Below are 20,434 nucleotides of genomic sequence, written 5' to 3'. Positions count from 1 at the left end.
TTGGGGACAGCTTTGCGGAACACCTATGCTCAGTTCGCAACGTACAACTACACCTCCTAGTCACGAACCATTTCAACTCCTCCTCCCACTCGTTGGATGATATGTCCATCCTGGACCTCCTGCATTGCCACAATGATGCCACCCGAAAGCTGCAGGAACAGCATCTCCTATTTAGCTCGGGAACCCTGCAGCCCAAGGGTATCAATGTGGACTTCACAAGCTTCAAAATCTCTCCTCTCCCGTCCGCATCCCAAAGCCAGCCCAGCACATCACCACCTCCCCAAAATATCCCTCCCGCCCCGATCTCCTACCCACTAACCTCATCCCACCTCCTTGACCTGTCCGTCTTCCTGGACTGATCTATCCCCTCCCTAATTCCCCACCTACATTCACCTTTACTGGCTCCAACCCCGCCTCTTTGACCTGTCTGTCTCCTCTCCACCTATCTTCTCCTTTATCCATCTTCTTTCCACTCCCCCTCTCTCCCTATTTATTTCAGAATCCCCTTCCCCACTCCATTTCTGAAGAAGGGTCTCAACCTGAAACATCAGCTTTCCTGCTCCTCTGACGCTGCTTGGCCTGCTGTGTTCATCCAGCTGTACACTGTGTTATATTATATGTTGTTGTACATTATTTTTAATTTTTCATCTTCAATCACCAATTACACTGACCGCTTAACATTGCCTGATATTTTTAGTTACTGTCATGACATTTTCCAACGTCAGAACAAAACTTTATAATATTGTCTGGACCTTGTCTGCCCATGCACAATGGTGATTACCTAGTATATATTAAAAACAAGTCTCAATGTGACCAGATGAAGGTGATGTCTGCTGCAATGAAGGCTTTTCATGATGTGACAGGACCTAATTGTATTGTGAGAGAAAAATTGTACATTCAAACAGTAGAGATACTTTATTTTTATATTGCTTACAGAATGAGTAATCTGGTTTATGGTATTTAAGTGAGATCTGCTGTCTTTACCCAAAAATGAACATTCTTTTTGTAAGCACATTAATATTAGCACATTGGTCACTCACTTGAACTCTAACATTTCATTGCTGTTAGTGTGAGAAGATTATTGCTGAAGATTTGAGAGCAGTTCCTCTGCATCACTGTCCAGAGTTTGTGGAGGCCTGTGCTGACCTCATCAATGAAGAATGGAAGAGGAGCAAAGCATCTCGGATTCATTCACTCCAGAAATCCTCCCATTGTTTTCCAGTTTGCCTCGTGTTGATAAGGACTGTGAAGAATGTAGACAATCCTAGGAACGAAACCAAAGGACAACTGTTGGGTCACAGCAGGCTCTCTTATGTAGTTGGCAAACCCACAGGATTATTTGTGGAGACAGTTGTTGTTGCTAAGGAATTCCGGGGCAAAGGTTATGGTAGAAAGTTAATGGAAGCCACAGAAACCTATGCCAAACATCGTGGGTTCAACACGCTATATCTCAGTACTCATGATAAACAACATTTCTATTCCCATTTGGGATATGTGTTATCAAATCCAGTCCAGAATGCGGGGTCGATGACCACATTCATGCACATGGAATTCCTGGAAAAGTTGTCTGTGGGTTCTACGATGCCACGGTCATCTAATTCCAGTCCCTCTAAATCATTAAGGACAGGTTTAGGTTGTTCAAGTTATGTATGTTCAGGTATGACTACGCACTCTAAATCTCCGAATTCCTCATCAGCTCATTTACGTTTACAGACCCCACACCCAACTCCTAAACCTCCCCTTGTTTCACCACCTATTCCCCCTTTACAAATATCTACCCCTCTAATTTCTGCCTCTGCTCAAACATGTAAACTCAGTCCTCACCCACCATCTCATCCAGTCTCATCTTCCCTGTCAAATGGGTCAGTAACTTCTCCCTCCAGTTCCTTTGCCACATTCTCTCCACAACCTGGACAACATCAGGCTCCTGCGTCTTACTTGTCAACCCCTCCACAGTTAGATGTTTCACCCCCACACCCACCTCCACTTCCACCCTCACAGTTAACCCAATTACCTTGTCATTCCCATTCATCACCAGACCACTACAGACCATTTCAGCAGAAAGGAAACACCACACAGAGCCTGTTGGAGACCCCCTATAGAGATGTCAAAGGACTTCCTGTCTTCTGGATGAAGAAGGAATTGTAACGATAAAACTGTGTTCTACAGGTATGAAGGAAGCTATTTGACAACTGTTGTTGAGTCAGCTGCTGCCAACTGAAATGCAGTGGGAAAGAAACTAAAAGAAGAACATACATAGAACATTACAGTGCAGGCCCTTCGGCCCTCGATGTTGTGCCGACCTGTCATACCGATCTGAAGCCCATCTAACCTACACTATTCCATGTACGTCCATATGCTTATCCAATGTCGACTTAAATGTACCTAAAGTTGGCGAATCTACTGCTGTTGCAGGCAAAGTGTTCCATTCCCTTTCTACTCTCTGAGTAAAGAAACTACCTCTGACATCTGTCCTATATCTTTCACCCCTCAATTTAAAGCTATGCCCCCTCGTGCTCGCCGTCACCATCCTAGGAAAAAGGCTCTCCGTATCCACCCTATCTAACCCTCTGATTATATGATATATTTCTATTAAGTCACCTCTCAACCTTCTTCTCTCTAATGAAAACAGCCTCAAGTCTCTCAGCCTTTCCTCGTAAGACCTTCTCTCCATACCAGGCAACATCCTAGTAAATCTCCTCTGCACCCTTTCCAAAGCTTCCACATCCTTCTTATAATGCGGTGACCAGAACTGTACGCAATAATCCAAGTGCGGCCGCACCAGAGTTTTGTACAGCTTCACCATAATCTCTTGGTTTCAGAACTCGATCCCTCTATTAATAAAAGCTAAAAAACTGTATGCCTTCTTAACATCCCTGTCAACCTGGGTGGCAACTTTCAAGGATCTGTGTACATGGACACCGAGATCTCTCTGCTCATCTACACTACTAAGAATCTTACCATTAGCCCTGTACTTTGCCTTCTGGTTACTCCTACCAAAGTGCATCACCTCACACTTGTCTGCATTAAACTCCATTTGCCACCTCTCAGCCCAGCTCTGCAGCTTATCTATGTCTCTCTGCAATCTACAGCATCCTTCGTCACTATCCACAACTTCACCAATCTTTGTGTCGTCTGCAAGTTTACTAACCTATCCTTCTACGCCCTCATCCAGGTCATTTATAAAAATGACAAACAGCAGTGGACCCAACACCGACCCTTGTGGTACACCACTAGTAACTGGTCTCCAGGATGAACATTTCCCATCAACTACCACCCTCTGTCTTCTTTCAGCAAGCCAATTTCTGATCCAAACTGCTATATCTCCCACAATTCCATTCCTCCGCATTTTGTACATTAGCCCACTGTGGGGAACCTTATCGAGCGCCTTGCTGAAATCCATATACACCACATCAACCGGTTTACTCTCATCTACCTGTCTGGTCACCTTCTCAGAGAACTCAATAAGGTTTGTGAGGCATGACCTACCCTTCACAAAACCATGCTCTCTATCCCTGATCAATTTATTCTTTTCTAGATGATTATAAATCCTATCCCTTATAACCTTTTCCAACACTTTACCAACAACTGAGGTAAGGCTCACTGGTCTGTAATTACCAGGGTTGTCTCTACTCCTCTTCTTGAACAGGGGAACCACATTTGCTATCCTCCAGTCATCTGGCACTATTCCTGAAGACAATGACGAGTTAAAGATCAATGCCAAAGGCTCAGCAATCTCCTCCCTGGCTTCCCAGAGGATCCGAGGATAAATCCCATCCGGCCCAGGAGACTTATCTATCTTCACCCTCTGAAGGATTTCTAATACCTCTTCCTTGTGAACCTCCATCCCACCTAGTCTAGTAGCCTGTATCTCAGTATTCTCCTCAACAACATTGTCGTTTTCTAGAGTGAATACTATTGAAAAATATTCATTTCGCGCTTCCCCTATCTCATCTGACTCCACACACAACTTATCACGACTATCCTTGATTGGCCCTAATCTTACTTTCGTCATTCTTTTATTCCTTAAATACCTATAGAAAGCCTTAGGGTTTACCCTGATCCTATCCGCCAACAACTTCTCATGTCTCCTCCTGGCTCTTCTGAGCTCTCTCTTTAGGTCTTTCCTGGCTACCTCGTAGCCCTCAAGTGCCCTAACTGAGCCTTCACATCTCATCCTAACATAAGCCACCTTCTTCCTCTTGACCAGAGATTCCACCTCCTTCGTAAGAACCTTGAGAACTGGTTGTTAGTAGTCTTTATAGTTGGATGGTTGCCTCAGTTAATATTTCAGACTGACAACTATGTTACTGCTAAATTAATGTCAGTTTGTTAAAGAATGATAGAAATACCAGCCATCAAAATGTGTTTTAACCTGGAATGTATCTTCGTGTGCAGGTGGCATTGTTACATGGCCTATTCCTGGAATAACATGTCCATCGTACATGTGAAACCAGCTCCCTGGAAATTCAAGACATGCTATTCAAAATATCTCATTAAACAATAATGTACTCAATAACTGTTCACTGTTTTGAGAAAATTCTATCTCAGTTGATGAATGTACAAAAGTATATGGTTTACATGATCATTTTTCAGAGTGTTTTTTCTTGGTTTCTTTCCTTTCACTTGTATTTTACACCATGTCTTTCTTCTGATTGGACACATTTCATTTTGACAGGCATATTTTTGAGCTTGCAGTTCTGAATTATGCACTTGCTATCAGAGTAGAAGCAGCATCTTCAGCTCAACTCCTGAAGTCTCCCTTAGCAACAACAAGCCGCTTTAAATTTACTACAAATGTCTTGTTCAGATAAGGTTCTAACATTACAGTAATTTTGTACTTTTAAAACATCAGCGTAAAAATGAACAGCCTTCATTCAAATCGTGTAAACCAGAGGAAACACTGTTCCTTAAGTGCAGTGTTATACATGTGCTTCGTCTTCATAAAGCTCCGTTCTCCTTTAAGTCTAGTTCCAGAAGGACAATTCTTTGTTACATTTTTATCAAAAGAATGTGTTTCTGCTGTATGTTTGGAGAAACATGTTTTTTAATATGTTACCTCCATAGAATTAAAATGCCCAGTCCAGGTCAGAACTTCAAAGTTGTGTGATGGATATTCTGCTCAGGAATTCCAAGCAGATATTGTATTGGGGCTCCAAATCACACATTATTAATGCTGATGCTACACAAGGACCAACAACACACTTCTCAGACTTATGACTTCTTTTATTACTTCAAATATTTATTTAACTGTTCAATTCTTTTTAACAACTTGAAAAAAGAAACATAAATATTCAACAACTGTTTGGATACCCTTTTGAACATGTCCTATTTGTTGTTCAGGCAACAATAAAATAAATTCTTTTAATTGTTGAAATGTTCCCACGTGTGGCACTGGCCATAGCACTTATAGCTGCAAAGTGACACGTCATATTATTAAATCAGGCAATCAGTTTTTGGACACAACCAGTAATTTTAACAAAGTAACACAAACTGCAACATCTGTGAAAGTTTTTCTTTTCCCTTCCAGTTTTTTTAAAATAGAAACTCACTTGCATATTTCCTGAATTCAGATTCTGCCAGGGGTCCACATAATTGGACAGTGTTTTATAATATTACTTTTCTATAAAATAAATTTTTGCTTTAAAGATAGATCTTTGTAAATAAGATTAGTAACGCAACTAAAAAGGGATATATCATAAAACATGTTTTTAGTTGCAGTGTCAGTACAAAACCTATGAATAGCATTTTTCTGAAAATGTTCAAAATCTCTTAGTGTCCTGTGCTCAAAGTGATAGAGTTGTTCAGCACGGGAACAGACCATTCAGTCCAACTCATCCATGCCTTTTGCCCACCCTGACATCTCAGGCCCTGTCATCACATGGGCCGCTTTCAGCACAAACAATCCATTTTCCCCTACTTATGGTCACCATTGGCACGGAGCCCTAGAGATGTACGGCACTGAAACAGATCCTTCTATCCAACATGCCCAAGCTAACCAGGTGCCCTGTATGAATCTAGTCCTGCTGGCCAGCATTTAGCCTATTTCCCTCTAAAATCTTCTTAGTCATATATCCATCTGGATGTCTTTTAAATGTAATTGTACAGCCTCCATCACTTTTTCTGGCAGCTCATTCCATACGCGCACCACACTGAATGAAAACATTCATTGACTCTTAGGTCCCTTTTAAATCTGTCCCCCACTCACCTTATGCCTCTGCTGTCTAGTTTTGGACTCCCCTATCCTGAGAAAAAGACCTTGGTTTTTCACCCTATCCATGCCTTTTATGATTTTATAAACCTCTATAAGGTCATCCCTCAGCGTCTGACACTCCAGGGGAAAAAGCCCCAGCCAATTTAGCCTCTCCCTATTAGCTCCAACTATGACAGCATCCTTGTTCTTGTAAATCCTTTCTGAACCCTTTAAAGTTTAGCGAATTGTTCTATTCATTCATGGCATGAGGGCATTTCTCTTTTGCCAATTCCTAACTGCCCAGATCAGTGGTTGTATTTCCTATAGCAAGGATGCCAGAACTGAATGCAGTGTTCCAAAATGGGCCTAACCAATGTCCTCTACGATTGTAACATGACATCCCAGATCTTGTACTCAATGCACTCTCTAGTAAAGTCAAGTGTACTAATGCCTTCTTCACTACACTGTCTGTCTGTGACTACACATTCGAGCAACTATGCATCTGCATCCCAAAATCTCTTTGTTTGGCGACACTTCCCAGGACCTTATCATTAAATGAATAAGTCCTGGCCCCATTTGCCTTGCCAAAATGCAACGCCTCACGTTTATCTAAGTTAAACTCCATCTACCACCCTTTGATCCATCTGATCAAGATCCTTTTGCACTCTGTGATTACTTTCACCGTCCAATATACCACCAATTCATCTGCAAACTTACTAACCATTCCTCCCATATTTAAATTCAAGTCATTTATATAAATAACAAAAGACAATGGGTACAGTACCAATCCATGTGGCACACTGCTGGTCACATGCCTCTAGTCCAAAAAATAACCCTCTACCACCAGTTTCTGTCTCCTTTCTTCAAGCCGATTTTGTATTCAAATGGCTAGGTCTCCCTGAATTCCATGTGATCTAACCTTGCTAATCACTCCACAGTGTGGAACCTTGGGAAACCTTTGTTTGTTTGGAAACTCTTTAAAGGTCTGCAAACAAGTGGTAACTGCCAATGGTGATTCATTCACAGTGGATGTGTGGCCAGTTTTATGGATGGGGCTTGCTTCTAGCGCAAAAACCTGAAATTCACTGAATAAAATTTGTTTTAACAATTCTGTGGTCTTTTGGGCCACCTGCATCAACATGCGGCAAATTACATCAAGAAAACAATTATAAACAAGTCAAACCCCAGATAGGTTAGAGAGGAAATGGGATCTTCTATGGACCTAAACTGTCTGGTGTCCTTTTCTCACAAAACTGTTTATTTTTGATGGCTGATGTTCAGTATGTTCATGAAGGAAAGCAAGGAATATAGAAAGATCATTTGGCCTTTTTATGTGGTGTTTTAGCCCAGTTTCTCTACTTCTTTCCCAGAAGTACTTAACCATCATTACAGCATGATTCTCACACACTGGCATGATACCATGTCAGAACACTCACTCAAATAGACATTGCGGTGAGTAACAGCAAGCCAGTTAAGGAAGCTAGCCATTCTCATTCTTGATTATATTTTCACCAGATCTCCATAAGCACTGCTCCACAAAGGATCTGTATAGAGTATTCAGCAGCCAGGGCTCCGTGTGATTTTTACCCTCCCTATTCCTAGAACAATGATAGTAACACACTACTGCTCCATTAGCAATTAATTATTTCAGTGCATACCAATACTAGTAGACCATTGAGAACTTCACTGTGTACAGTTTTAACCAAATTTAATATCCAGGTTACAATTAGACTCAAGTGAATCCAATGCCTTTTTAAGGTAGGAAATAGGAACAAGAGTTGGTAGTTTGGCTGCTTGAGCCTACTTCCCCATTCATTAAGATCATGGCCGATCTGATATTCTTCACATCCACTTTCCTGTATTTTCCCCATAATCTTTGATTGCCGTACTGAACATGAATATAGCTACCTCAGCCTCAAATATGTACAAGGACTTTGCCCCCATGGTTCTCTGTGCCAAGGAGTTCCAAAAAACTGTCAACCCTCAGAGAAGAAATTCCTTATTTCAGTCTTAAATTGGTATTGCTTTATTTTGACACTATGCCCTCCAGTCCTAGATTCTCCCATGAGGGGAAACATCCTCTCAACATTTACCCTGTCAAGCCCTTTAAGAAACCATATGTTTCAATGAGATCACTTCTTATTCTTCTAATTTCCAATGAGTAGAGTCCCAACCTGTTCAATTTTGCTCTTGTGATAATCTCTCCATACTGGAGAAATTCATTTTAGTGAATCGTCTCTGAACTGCTCCAATAAAATGATGTACTTTCTTAAATAAGAGGACCAAAACTGTTCACAGTCTTCCAGATGTGGTCTCATCAGCATCTTATACAAATGCAGTAAGACTTCCCTTCTCTTATACTCCAACTCCTTTGAAATAAGACCAACACTCCGCTAGCCATCCTGGGGCAGCATTGTGGCTCAGTGATTAGCATTGCTGCCTCATAGCACCAGAGACCCAGATCCAAATCTACCAGTTGGGTGACTCTCTGGAGTTTGCACATTCTCCCCATCTCTGCATGGGTTTCCTCCAAGTTCTGTGGTTTCTTCCCACAGTCCAAAGATGTGTACATTAGGTGGATTAACCACAGGATAAGCAGGGATAGGGTGGGGAGGTGGGCCTGAGTGCCATGCTCTTTGGAGGGTTGGTGTGGACTCAGTGGGCCAAATAACCTACTTCCACACAGCAGGGACTCTGTGATCACTTGTTTCATCTGTGTGCTAGCTTTCTGTGTTTAGTACACAAGTAACCCCAATCACAAGCTAGCTATAGTTTTTCTCCAATGATACTCTGTTCTTTTGTTCTCCCTTCCAAAATGAGCAACTTGACATTTTTCCACATTCTACTCCATTTGCCAACATTCTACCCACGCTCTTAACCTATCAATATTGATGATAAAACAAAGGGCAGTGAAGACTGGAAATCTAAATAAAGGACTAGCTAGAGAAACTCAGCAGGTCTGGCAGCATCTGTGGCAAAAAAAACAAGTGTTTTAGGTTTAGTGACCTTTCTTCAGAACTGATCATAGCCAGGAAAAGGTGGTGTATACGCGGAAGACAGAGGGTAACAGACGAAGTGATGGGTGGAAGTGGAGCCCGGAAAGAGAGGAAGATAGGCAAACAGAGAGATGGATTACCTTCCAGGTGAGGCAATGATTTACCTGCACTGCACACAATCCAGTATCCTGTTTTCATTACTCAACAGGTTTCCTCTATATTAGGGGAATGAAACACAGTTAGGCAATAAAATGTGAGGCTGGATGAACACAGCAGGCCAAGCAGCATCTCAGGAGCTGCTGCTTGGCCTGCTGTGTTCATCCAGCCTCACATTTTATTATCTTGGAATCTCCAGCATCTGCAGTTCCCATTATCACAGACAGGGCAATGTTCTTTCTGCAACAATTACTCTGAGCTTCCAGTTTCCTGCCACTCTTCAGCCCACTTCTACCAAAAAACGAGTGAACAAACCTAAAAGCATTCATAAATTAGCACTGAAATTGTTTCTAGCTAGCACATACCAAAGGTATTTCTAGCGTAATCATATTCAGAAATCATGCAACACCAGGATGTAGTCCAACAGGTTTATTTGAAAACACAAGCTTTCAGAGTCTTGCTCTTTCTTCAGGTGTTAGTGAGAGAGGTAGTATCAGAGCCAGAATTTATAAGTAAAAGACCAAAGGGTCACACCACTGGTGAGGATGTACTAAACAAACTTAAGATGCTGTTAAATCATTAATCAGTTGGAAGGTTTTCATTGATTAATATGTATATGTAAATCCCTGAATTGCTTTGAAGCCACTGTCCTGAGAGAACTAAAGGTTTTATCTGTGCAAAGAAACAGTGACATTTTAGGTCAGACAATACATGTTAGGTGTGACATTACAAGGTATGAGCACAGCAGGCCAAGCAGCATCAGAGGAGCAGGAAATCTGAAGTTTCGGGCCTAGACCCTTCTTCAGAAATGTGAGGTCTTTTTTAGAAGCTGTTATGTTTTGGTTAGGAGTCAGACTGGCTTTAAAAGTCGGAATTCATAAAATGCCACATTAACTATCTAGAAATTGTGTGCCTTTTGAACAAAATGGAATGTATCTGCAAATACAAATTCACCCCATAGATTCACACGTGTGTGTGTGGGGGGAGGGTGCGAGAGAGTGTGTGTGTGTGTGTGTGAGTGAGTGTGTGAGAGAGGCATTTTATGTATGAGAGAGAATCTGTGTGTGTGAGAGAGACAGTGTGTATATGAGAGAAGATCTCTGTGTGTGTTTACATAAGTGAGTGTGTGTTTATGTATGCACGTGCGCGTGTGTGTGAGTGTATAGTGTGGAGGGGTCACCTGCAGTGCAACATGAAGCCAAGATCCTGGCTGAGGCCGCCGTCATGGGTACCAAACTTGGCTATTAGCCTCTGCTCAGCGTCTGTGCATTGTTGTGTATCCTGAAATCCATCTTGGAGGACATTTACCCAAATATCCGAGGCTGAATGCCCTTGACCACTGAAGTGTTCACCCACTGGGAGGGAACATTCTTGTCTGGCAATTGTTGCATAGTGTCCATTAATCTGTTGTGGCATCTGCATGGTCTCGCCAATACACCACGCCTTGTGGCATCCTTGCCTGCAGCGTACAAGATAGACAATGTTGGCCGAGCCACATGCATATCTGCCATACATAAGCTGGGTGGTATTCCCAAGTGTGATGGTAGTGTCCGTGTTGAAGATCTGACATGTCTTGCAGAGGTTGCCATGACAGGGTTCCATAGTGTTGTGGTCAATGTTCTGAAGGCTGGGTAGTTTGCTGTGAATTCAACTACTATGTCTTCCGCACTCTACACCAGCATCCCCCACACATGCACTTACACAAACACACTCTCTCACACATACACATACACACACACACACACACTCTCTCTCTCTCTCTCATACACACATTCTCACATAGATCCTCACTCATAGACACACTCTCTCAAGTACATGGGTGTGCACACACACATAAACACACTCTCTCTCTCCCTACACACACACACAGTCACTCTCCCCCACACACACACACTCACTCTAGCACACTCTCTTACACATGCCGAGACTGTCACTCTCCCTCACACACGCACAGGCACACGCACACATGAATCTGTGGGGTAAATTTGTATTTGCAGATACATTCCATTTTGTTCAAAAAGCACACAATTTATAGACAGTCAATGTGACATTTTATAAATTCCTACGTGAGAAATAAAACCAGTCTGACTCTAAACCAAAACACAAACAGATTCTAAACAAGGCCTCACACCTAACATGCATTGTCTGACCTAAAGTGTCACCTCTTACTCTGATGAAACCTTTAGTTCTCTCAGGACAGTGGCTTCAAAGCAATTCAAGGATTTACAGATATATATTAATCAATGAAAACCCTCCAACTGATTAATGATTTAACAGCATCTTAAGTTTGTTTAGTACATCCTCACCAGTGGTGTGACCCTTTGATCTTATACTTATAAATTCTGGCTCTGATACTACCTCTCTCACTTATACCTGAAGAAAGAGTAAGACTCTGAAAGCTTGTGTTTTCAATTAAACCTGTTGGACTACATCCTGGTGTTGAGTAATTTCAGACATTGTCCACCCCAGTCTAACGCTGGCACCTCCACATCATAGCCTAATCAAACAATTGAATGCATTCTGCTGAAAGGCAGAAGAAAATTTTTATGACATTTGCTAGAAAATTCTTACTTCCCATTACAGCTTCTCTTGTCACAACCACAGGGAAGTAAAGATACATTGCAATTAAGGAGTAAAAACAACACTGTTCCACAAGTTAGATACAGAATGAATAAACCATGAGGTAGTCTGGTCTCAATGCTGTATAAAACTCAAATGATATGTCAATAATGGAGAATTTAATGAACTCAGTATGACAACATACAATGCTTTAATTCAAAATACAGAGCCTAGGAGCCCCTTCACTTCTATCCTGTAAACTAAGGAGACCCACATTTGCAATGTAACATAACTATTTGTGTGCTGTCCTTATTTTATTTTATACTTTATTTTATGTTAGTTATTGTCTACAAATATATTGTCAATTACAATTGCGACATTATTTGTTTTGTCAACAAAATTTGGCACTGCTACCGTGATAAGTTTTCAGCAGACCAGTTTATCAATCTGTATTTCACAGGGATCGTTCCCTCTGGAACACCCTAGTCCATTCCTCGACCACAAACACAGCTCCCACTTTCCATGCACCTTCCCAAAACCTGTCCCTTCACCTCCTCCCTGCTCATCATCCAGGGCCTAAACAGGTGAAGCAACATTTCACCTGTACCTCCCCCAGTCTTGTGTACTGTGTTTGCTGCACCCAGTGTGGCCTACTGTACATTGGAGAAACCGAATGCAGACTGGGCGACCGCTTTGGAATACCCCTCCAGCCCGTGTGCCAATGTGATTCTGACCTTCCTGTCCCGGTCAGGACCTCACAGTCTCCATCTCAGATAACCAGCTAGAAACTGATGTCCATTTCAAGCCCACTGACTCCCACAACTACCTAGAATACACCTCCTCCCACCCACCCTCCTGCAAAAATTCCATCCCCTATTCCCAATTCCTCTGCCTCCACCGCATCTGTTCCCAAGATGAGGCATTCCACTCCTGCACATCCCAGATGTCCAAGTTCTTCAAGGACCGCAACTTTCCCCCCACAGTGGTCGAGAACGCCCTTGACCGCGTCTCCCGCATTTCCCACAACACATCCCTCACACCCCGCCCCCGCAACAACCGCCCAAAGAGGATCCCCCTTGTTCTCACACACCACCCTACCAATCTCCGGATACAACGCATCATCCTCCGACAGTTCCACCATCTACAATCCAACCCCACCACCCAAGACATTTTTCCGTCCCCACCCCTGTCTGCCTTCCGGAGAGACCACTCTCTCCGCTACTCCCTTGTCCACTCCACACTCCCCTCCAACCCCACCACACCCGGCACCTTCCCCTGCAACCGCAGGAAGTGCTACACTTGCCCCCACACCTCCTGCCTCACCTCCATCCCAGGCCCCAAGATGACTTTCCACATTAAGCAGATGTTCACCTGCACATCTGCCAATATGGTATACTGTGTCCATTGTACCCGGTGTGGCTTCCTCTACATTGGGGAAACCAAGCGGAGGCTTGGGGACCGCTTTGCAGAACACCTCCGCTCGGTTCGCAATAAACAACTGCACCTCCCAGTCGCAAACCATTTCCACTCCCCCTCCCATTCCTCAGACGACATGTCCATCATGGGCCTCCTGCAGTGCCACAATGATGCCACCCGAAAGTTGCAAGAACAGCAACTCATATTCTGCTTGGGAACCCTGCAGCCCAATGGTATCAATGTGGACTTCACGAGCTTCAAAATCTCCCTTTTCCCCACTGCATCCCTAAACCAGCCCAGTTCTTCCCCTCCCCCCACTGCATCACAAAACCAGCCCAGCTTATCCCCTTGCCCCACTGCATCCCAAAACCAGCCCAGCCTGTCTCCGCTTCCCTAACCCGTTCTTCCTCTCACCCATCCCTTCCTCCCACCCCAAGCCGCACCTCCATTTCCTACCTACCACCTCATCCCGCCTCCTTGACCTGTCCGTCTTCCCTGGACTGACCTATCCCCTGCCTACCTCCTCACCTATACTCTCCTCTCTACCTATCTTCTTTTCTCTCCATCTTTGGTCCGCCTCCCCCTCTCTCCATATTTATTCCAGAACCCTCTCCCCATCCCCCTCTCTGATGAAGGGTCTAGGCCCAAAACGTCAGCTTTTATGCTCCTGAGATGCTGCTTGGCCTGCTGTGTTCATCCAGCTCCACACTTTGTTATCCTGCTCACAAGTCCCCTTGTTTGCCCTTGGCATGCTGCAATGTACCAGTGAATCACAGCACAAACTGGAAGAATGTCATCTCATTTTCAGACAAGGCACTCTACAGCCTCCTGGACTTAATATTGAGTTAATCACCTACAAATTGTAAACCCACTCCCATTCCTTGTCTTTCTTTTAGCTTTACTTGTTACATTCTCTGCCGCCATGTCCTCCCTCCCATGCCCCTATTCCAATGGGCCTGTCTTCTTTCCAGTCTGGCTGTTAGACACACCATTGTTCTGCCGTTTTCACATTCTGATCACTTTATCTGCTTCGTCAACATCTTTTCTCCCCAGCACTTCCCACCACCACCACATTGCACCTACTCTGTCCCCACAATTGCAGAAATGCTCCCCCTCCACACTTCACAAACAGCTCTGAGAGCTTGCTCTCCCCCCATGGATCCTGCCTGACCCACTGTGATCTTCAACATTTTTTGTTTTGAGAACAGATTCCAGAATCTGCAGTAATTTGCTCCTGCGTCTATCAGTCTAGAATGGCCCAAAGCATTTCACAGGACAAACAAAATAAATCTCAACATCAAGTCAGAGAGAAGTGTTAAGACGGACGATTAAAAGCTTGGTCAAACTCTCAAAAAAGCTATCAAAACAAAACTATCTGAAGGAGATACATCAGCTGAAGAAACAATTCTCAAAATGTAAGTGCTGTCCTACTGCTGTTAGCTTTGACTGTCGACAGTTCTACAGAAGACCAGCCGCTACACCAATTTCCAACATAAAGCAAACTTTGGCTGAAAAGTGTCTTGAGACATCCTCAGGATGTGATGCTGCAATACAGAAATGCAAATTAATTTGATCCTTCAGTCTTTCTGTCACTAGACACAGAAAGTCTGGGCAGTGGTGAGTAAGTAAACTGTCTTGTACATTGTCTTATTTATGGGTACAATATATTAAATACGAGTCTCTCACAAAATGTGTGTATTAAAAGTTTGTAGAACCACAGCTTCATTTTCCATGTTTCTCAAAAAAATTTAAATGTGCTTTTCAGAACAGAACAACAGCTCTGTAAGGTTTATTTTTAAGTTCTTAGTGTACTGAGTACTTGCAATACACAATGAAAGGAAAGATATTTGACTTCTCTGCAATAAGAATCAGCAACAATTTTTAATCAAAAGTACCATGAATGAAAATGTTAAAAAAGGCTGGAGAAAACTTATAAATAAAAATACTTCAGAAAATTAAACAATCATTGATAATGTAATTTTCATAAAATATTTTTGCTGTACATTTTGACTTGGAAATAGAGGTTACACTGTAGTGAAAGTATGGGCTATATGCACACAGTGATATTGAATTAAGTAATATGTTATTAACTAGAAGTCTCTGCTGTATGAAAGGAGATCATGGAGAGGGTTAGCATGCACATGCTTCATATATGAGAAATGTAAAAGAAATGGAGAACAGTTTATAACTGTTTATAATATGTTTGTGAAAATTTGAAAATTCTTGGAGTACATGTACTGAAAACAAGGAGCATGTAGTTTTACTCACTATAAGCATTTAATAATATTCAGGATTGCTGTGAAGTTAAGCAAGTATGATAGAGATCTTTTTCAGTTCCTTATAAATAATTTCACATTTTTTCGACATTGATTTCCGTTGGAAGTTAAACTGTAAATCTTGAACGAATTGTGACATTCATCACAATATTGTGAAAGCTTTATTAATTATGCAAGGAAGGCTTATTGCAGTACGCTAAAATTAGTACATTTTTGCACATTGAAAATTTCTTGTTGCAGCAATGCTTTTTGTGGCGTTGTATTTTATGCAATCAGTAATCGCCTTTAGTGCTTAAATTTTGGAAAGGCAAATCAGGGCGGGACTTATACACTTGATGGTGATATCCTGGGGTGTGTTGCTGAACAAAGAGACCTTGCAGGCTGAAATTGTTACAGAGATAATAGGAACTGCTGATGCTGGAGAATCTGAAAGAACAAGGTGTAGAGCTAGATGAACACAGCAGGCCAAGCGGCATCAGAGGAGCAGGAAGACTGACGTTTCGGGCCTAGACTCTTCTTCAGAAATGGGGGAGGGAAAGGGGGTTCTGAAATAAATAGGCAGAGAGGGGGAGGCGGATTGAAGATGGATAGAGGAGTAGATAGGTGGAGAGAAGACAGATCGGCCAAAGAGGAAGTGTCAGAGGATGATGCGTTGGACCCAGAGGTTGGTGGAGTGGTATGTGTGGACAAGGGTGATTCTGTTTTGGTTGTTATTGCAGGGAGGGGGTGTGAGGGATGAGTTGCGGGAAATGGGGCACACACATTGAGGGCGTTCTCACCACTGAGAGGGGGGATGTTGCGGTCCCTGACAAACGAGGACATCTGAGATGTACGGGAGTGGAATGCCTCATCCTGGGAGCAGACGCGGCAGAGGCAAAGGAATTGGGAATAGGGGATGGAATTTTTGCAGGAAGGCGGGTGAGAAGAGGTGTATCTGTGCAAGTTGGTGGGCTTGAAATGGATATCGGTTTCTAAGTAATTGGTGGAGATGGAAACAGAGAGGTCCAGGAAGGAGAGAGAGGTATTGGAAATGGTCCAGGTGAACTTAAAGTTGTTCCACGTAACCTACAAAGAGGCAGGCATAGCTTGGGCCCATGCGCATACCCAGGGCCACCCCCTTTGTCTGTAGGAAGTGGGAGGAATTGAAAGAGAAGTTGTTGAGGGTGAGGACGAGTTCGGCTAGGCAGACAAGGGTGACAGTGGAGTGGGACTGGTCGGGCCTGCAAGACAGGAAGAAGCAGAGGGCCTTTAGGCCATCTGCATGCGGAATGCAGGTGGATAGGGACTGGACATACATGGTAAAGATGAGGTGTTGGGGACCGAGGAATTGGAAGTTCTGGAGGAGGTGGAGGGCATGGGTAGTGTCACAGACATAGGTAACCTGCCTGCCCTGGTCGACCCATTGTCTCCGCCTGCTCCTGCCCCACTGAACTTATCTCCACCTATCACGACTCGATTTTCTCCCCCTTGGTCCAGGAACTCCCTACCTACATCCATGACTCCACCCACGCCCTCCATCTCCTCCAGAACTTCCAATTCCCTGGCCCCCAACACCTCATCTTTACAATGGACATCCAGTTCCTATACACCTGCTTTCGCATGCAGATGGCCTAAAGGCCCTCCACTTCTTCCTGCCCCGCAGGCCCAACCAGTCCCCTTCCACTGACACCCTTATCCACTTAGCCGAACTCATCCTCACCCTCAACAACATCTCCTTTAATTCCTCCCACTTCCTACAGACAAAGAGGGTGGCAATGGGTACACGCATGGGCCCATGCTATGCCTGCCTCTTTTTAGGTTATGTGGAACAATCCCTCTTCCGTACCTACACCTGCCCTAAACCCCACCTCTTCCTCCATTACATTGATGACTATATCGGTGCCACCTCGTGCTCCCATGAGGAGCTTGAACACTTCATCCACTTCACCAACACCTTCCACCCCAACCGTAAGTTCACCTGGACCATCTCCAACACATCCCTCACCTTCTTGGACCTCTCTGTTTCCATCTCTGGCAACTACCTAGAAACCGATATCCATTTCAAGTCCACCAACTCCCACAGCTACCTAGATTACTCCTCCTCCCACCCTCCTTACTGCAAAAATTCCATCCCCTATTCCCAATTCCTTTGCCTCTGCCGCATCTGCTCCCAGGATGAGGTATTCCACTCCCCTATATCTCAGATGTCCTCGTTTTTCAAGGATCGCACCTTCCCCCTCTCAGTGGTCTAGAATGCCCTAGATCATGTCTCCCGCATTTCCCTCAACTCATCCCTCACACCCACTCCCCGCAATAACAACCAAGACAGAATCCCCCTCGTCCTCACGTACCACCCTACCAACCTCTGGATCCAACACATCATCGTCCAACACTTCCGCCATCTGCGATCCGACCCCACCACCAAAGACAGTTTTCCCTCCCCAACCTTATCTCCTTTCCAGAAAGACCACTGACTCCCTGACTGCCTTGTCCGCTCCACACTCCTCTCCAGCCCTACCACACCCGCCACCTTCCCCTGCAACCGCAGGAAGTGCTACACCTGCCCCTATACCTCCCCCCTCACCCCTATCCCAGGCCCCAAGAAGACTTTCCACATCAAACAGATGTTCACCTGCACATCTGCTAATGTGGTATACAGCATCTGCTGTACCCGTTGTGGCCTCCTCTACTTTGGAGAAACCAAGCGGAGGCTTGGGGACCGCTTTGCAGAACACCTGCTCTCAGTTTGCACTAAACAACTGCACCTCCCAGTCGTGAACCATTTCAACTTCCCCTCCCATTCCTTAGATGACATGTCCATCCTGGCCCTCCTGCAGTGCCACAATGATTCTATCCGAAGGCTGCAGGAACAGCAACTCATATTCTGCTTGGGAACTCTGCAGCCCAATGGTATCAACGTGGACTTCACAAGCTTCAAAATCTCCCCTCCCCCCTACTGCATCCCAAAACCAGCCCAGCTCATCCCCACCTCCCTAACCTGTTCTTTCTCTCACCTATACCATCCTCCGAGCTCAAGCCCCACCCCCATTTCCTACCTACTAACCTCATCCCACCCCCTTGACCTGTTCATTCTCCCTGGACTGACCTATCTCCTCCTTACCTCCCCACCTACACTCACCTTTCCTGTCTCCATCCCCCGCCTCTTTGACCAGTCTGTCTCCTCTCCACCTATCTTCTCCTCTAGCCATCTTCTATCCACCTCCCCCTCTCTACCTGTTTATTTCAGAATTCCCTTCCCCTCTCCCATTTCTGAAGAAGGGTCGAGGCCCGAAACATCAGCCTTCCTGCTCCTCTGATACTGCTTGGCCTGCTGTGTTCATCCAGCTCTACACCTTGTTATCTCAGATCTTGGAGGCTCATAGTTCTTTGAAAGTGGAGTAGCAGGTAGGTAGGATAGTGAAGAAGGTGTTTGGTATGCTTGCGTTTATGATCAGTACATTGCATATAGGAGTTGCAAAGTATGTTGCGACTGTACAGCACATTGGTTAGGACACTTTTGGAATACTGCATGCATTTCTGGTCTCCCTACTATTAAAAGGATGTTGTGAAACATGAAAGAGTTCAGAAAAAAATTACAATGATGTTTCTAGGGTTAGAGGGTTTGAGCTATAGGGACAGGCTAAATAGTCTGGGGCTATTTTCCCTGGAGCTTCACAGGCTGAGGGGTGACCTTACAGAGGTTTATAAAATCATGAGTGGCATTGATATGGAAAACAGACACAGTCTTTTCCCAGGGTGGATGAGTCCAAAACCCAGAGGGCAGAGGTTTAAGGTGAGGAGGGGAAGATTAAAAAGCTCCTAAGGGGCAATGTTTTCACACAGAGGATGGTGCATGTATGGAAAGAGTTGCCAGAGGAAGTTGTGGAGCCTGGTACAATTACAACATCTAAAAAGCATCTGGATGGGTGTATGAATAGGAAGTGCTTAGAGGAATATGGGCCAGAAGCTGGCAAATGGGACTAGTTTTTTTAGGATAACTGGTTGGCGTGGACAAGTTTGGACTGAAGGGTCTGTTTCCATGCTGTACATCTCCATGACTATGATTCTAAATATATCCAGGCTTGCCACAGAAATAAATTTTGGATAAAGGTTTCTGGATTAAAACGTAAAATGACAAACAGTGGACAACATATTTACATAAAATTATCTTTTACAATTGCCAAATACAGATCATTTGCACAGAAAGATACATTTTGAAAAACACTTAGGAAATAAACTAAAGATATTTAACATTCTCAATCATGTTGGATCTTAAAAATTGAATAATTTATCAACCCTTTTGAATTCTTTAATAAGGTAACTGAGAGAGTACATAGGATATACAGCACCAGAATAAGCAACTTGGTTACACCAGTCTATTCCAATGTTTATGCTGAACACGAGACTCCTGTCATTCTTCATCTAAATCTACTTTTGAAACATCTATTCCTTTATCTTGCAAGTGCTTGAATACCTCTTAAAATTCTCCTTGGTAGTTCCCCTGTAGTACTAAGTTTCACATTCTTACTGCTCTTTAAGTAAAAAAAAATTCTTCTGAATTCCCTAATGGATTTCTTGAAGACAGTCTCATATTGATGACTTTGACTTATGTTATTTTTCCCACAAAGAGAATACATTCTACCCGGATCCACTGTATCAGAAATATCCTCAATTATCAAGTTTTCTATTAGGCCACCACTCTGGCTTTGTCAAAAGAGAAGAGACCAAGCCTGTCAATCCTTTCCTGATTTAATAGTTGTAAAGGATTAGTGGTGGGAGAAATGGTGCTCAATCAGTCTCTTGAACAGAGATCCCGGCCAAACGGCTCAAACAAATACTGATGAATGAATTAAGTCATC

At 43.7% G+C, this 20,434-nt stretch overlaps 1 protein-coding gene across 9 annotated transcripts in view; it reads left to right on the top strand.

The window, feature by feature from the left end:
* The window catches only part of LOC125460344 (hyaluronidase-1-like), a 66,667-nt gene that overhangs the window by 30,891 nt on the left and 15,342 nt on the right, over positions 1 to 20,434 (top strand). For 2 of the 9 annotated variants that reach the window (XR_009446487.1, XR_009446486.1), the window contains exon 2: positions 2,170 to 4,585. The exons of 4 other annotated variants lie outside the window; for them this stretch is intronic. The gene's annotated coding sequence lies outside the window, so the exon portion shown is untranslated. Of the gene's footprint in view, positions 1 to 2,169; positions 4,586 to 14,922; positions 14,942 to 20,434 lie in introns of those variants that run through there. 3 more of the 9 variants (XR_007249243.2, XM_048547738.2, XM_048547737.2) reach the window with 3 other exon arrangements.

The sequence above is a fragment of the Stegostoma tigrinum genome, chromosome 11, assembly GCF_030684315.1.
Source record: "Stegostoma tigrinum isolate sSteTig4 chromosome 11, sSteTig4.hap1, whole genome shotgun sequence".
NCBI lineage: Eukaryota > Metazoa > Chordata > Chondrichthyes > Orectolobiformes > Stegostomatidae > Stegostoma > Stegostoma tigrinum.
The sequence above is the reverse complement of the archived record's forward strand: the minus strand, read 5'-3'. Positions and strand labels throughout refer to the sequence as shown.